Source organism: Silene latifolia, chromosome Y, assembly GCF_048544455.1.
Source record: "Silene latifolia isolate original U9 population chromosome Y, ASM4854445v1, whole genome shotgun sequence".
In the NCBI taxonomy this organism is placed as follows: domain Eukaryota; kingdom Viridiplantae; phylum Streptophyta; class Magnoliopsida; order Caryophyllales; family Caryophyllaceae; genus Silene; species Silene latifolia.
In genome coordinates, this window is record NC_133538.1 from 76476203 (window position 1) to 76479127 (window position 2925).

Below are 2925 nucleotides of genomic sequence, written 5' to 3' on the forward strand. Positions count from 1 at the left end.
TCACTGACTATTGCTCTATCATTCCCGTTACAAAGGGAGTGACTCAGGACAAGATTAAGGAGGTCCTATTTCCTTTTTCTTTGACCGATGGAGCCCGAGAGTGGCTCACTGATCTTTATAGAGAGGCAGCCGATATCACCAACTGGGAGACTCTGGCCCTTGCCTTCCATAAAAAGGTATTTTCCTCCACAACGAACCAATCAGCTGAGAGGAAAAATTACAAGTTTCAAGCAGGCACCTGATGAGAATTTTTATGAAGCTTGGTGTCGTTTCAAGAAGTTGGTGCGGTCTCTTCCTCATCATGGTTTTGATCATTGGTTCTTGTGCAACCAGTTCTATAATGGGTTGTATGACGACCACCGTCCTATATTGGACGCCTCATCTAATGGGCGATTTCAGAAGAACAATGATGATGACAAGGGATGAGGCATCATAGAGGAGATGGTTACCCACTGTGCTGAGTATGGGAACCCGATAGATGGTATTCAGACAGTTACTTCAGTAGATAATGCAGTTGTGGCTCAGTTGGAAGCCATAAATGCTCATTATGATAGGTTGGAGTCACAGCAAGCTAGTGATCAACAGACGGTTCACTTGTTGACTAGACAAGAAACCGTTACATGTGAGAGGTGCGGGAGCAATGACGGTCACACTGCTGTTGACTGTATAACTAAGAAGGAGCAAGTCCTTGCCTAACAACAATATAAGCAATGAAATTCCTATTATAACAATCAGAGTGGAGTTCATCCCAATTTGAGATGGACCTGTCAGAATGTGTTGAATCCTATACCTCCACCACAGCAGCAACAACCTTATGTCCCTCCTCATAAAGCTCAACAAGGCTTTCAAAAGCCTCCATCCTTTCCACCGCCTAATCAAGGAGCTTCTTCTAGTGGGGTAAGTGAGATAACTGAGTTGAAGTCAATGATACAATCATTGACTGTCCAATTGCAAAGGAGTGAACAACAGAAAGATGCGTCAATCAAATCACTCGAGTCTCAGATAGCTTAACTCGCTGCTAACGAATCTTCAAGGAAACCGGGCCATTTACCATCTCAACCTGAAAAGAATCCTCATGAGACGGTAAATCTAATTAATTTACGAAGCGGTCTCTCTTATGAAGGACCCAAAATGTCAACTGTTGAGGACATATCAGACCCGAGACCTGTTGTTGCTGAGAGTGAACAGTCATCCATTGACGAAACTATGCTGCACCCGAAGAAAGTCCTCGATCGACTCATTTCTGGTGGTCGATCGAGTAGAATTGCTAAGAATATTATTCGATCGAGTGAAACTATTGATCGATCGAGTAAAGCTTCTAACCAAGGTTTCGATTAAGAGGAGGAAATGCCTCGATCGAATGAAAATTCTGAGAAAAATGATCGATCGAGTGGAATCATACCTCGATCGAGTAATGCTGATAAAGAGAATTTCGATCGAGTGGCTGATAATGCTCGATCGAATGAAATGGTTGCTGAAAGACCTCGATCGAGAGGAAGAAGGGATCTATCGAGTAGAAATATTGATGAACCTGTCGAGACATTGGCAGAAAGAAACAAAGGGTTATAAATTCCTGTCACGGTTCCCTTTCCAAGGCGATTGCAGAATATAAAGGCCAACCAACAATTCAGGAAATTTGCTGAAATCCTGAAGAGCCTTCATGTCAACGTTCCTTTCGCCGAACTGCTTACCCAGGTTGTAACACCCCCATACTCCAAGTGCCTTACCAGGACCACTCAAGGCATGGAAGTGATACCATCTCGGTTACCCGAGGCAATGATAATCATAAGACAATAAAGAAACGTACTTTAAAAGTAAATATAATTTAAGTGATTACATGTCTCTAACCAAAACTGTTAAATGAAATATAAGGTTCTCGGACGGTCTACTGATAAAACTATCAAAACTATAAAACATTGTCTGACACATCGGAAGACTTTTAACTGCCACGTGATGACTCATCCCAGCTATCCCATACGCGTCATCTCATACCTGCTCAATAACTGCTCACCACCCTCGAATGGATCACAACAGTTTTTAAAACATTTAAATGGGGAAACAAGTACACAAACAGCTCAACACAACCCCAATCTCCATTTCCAAACTCCACACAACTGACTACACACTAAAGTGTGTAGCCCTGCCAGAGTACCGGTCGCAACATGTACTTCTCGCCGCCAGTGGGGGACCTTAGCCGTTTCCACCTAAGCCCCGCTCATCTCCATCGAGCGATAAACCCATGTTCATTAATGTGCACATCCCTCCAGTGGCGGGTTCCATAGGAGGCGAATCAAGGGCGTGAAGCCACTCCCGCAAGTGACTCCACTCAGCCAGGGACGCACCCCAAAGAACACAGACAGTTAAACAGTAACCACAATACAACATCAACAACCGTCTGAAACAATCAAAAATATGAAATCACAACCGTCTGAATCAATCAACAATATGAAATCACAACCGTCTGAATCAATCAACAGTCACTAACTACAGCACAATCACCACATATATCATATAACTAATACTGAGTAGGGAAACTCTACCTGGACAAAGCAACCACCACAGACGGTCTAACAGCTAATCCACATCGCCCTTCACTGAAATTACTTCCTATCAATTATACAATCATACAATCACAATCTAACATCAACAATACTCCACAAAACCTCCAAATTACCCAATTAGGGTTTTAACCAAACTCAATGAAACAACATAAAAACTATACAAGGATCTTACCGTCGACACGACGAACTCAACGGTGTAAAGAGCACGACGATCTGACCACCTTAGCCTTTGGGATTTGCTAACAACGAGAAGAAGGATAACTACGTAACTCTTTTTCTCTCTTGAATGGTTTTAGAAAAGTGAAAACTGATTAAAAAAGGTGACGGAATCCTTATATACTAATACCACGTTATTAACAAAACC

The 2925-nt window shown here is 42.5% G+C and overlaps 1 non-coding gene across 1 annotated transcript; it reads right to left on the reverse strand.

Annotated features, from left to right (window-relative positions):
- Positions 1 to 202: 202 nt before the first annotated feature.
- On the reverse strand, positions 203 to 308 carry LOC141636102 (small nucleolar RNA R71). Its single transcript, XR_012540738.1, has one exon. It is a non-coding gene; the product is annotated as a small nucleolar RNA R71 (small nucleolar RNA).
- Between the last annotated feature and the right edge of the window lie 2617 nt (positions 309 to 2925).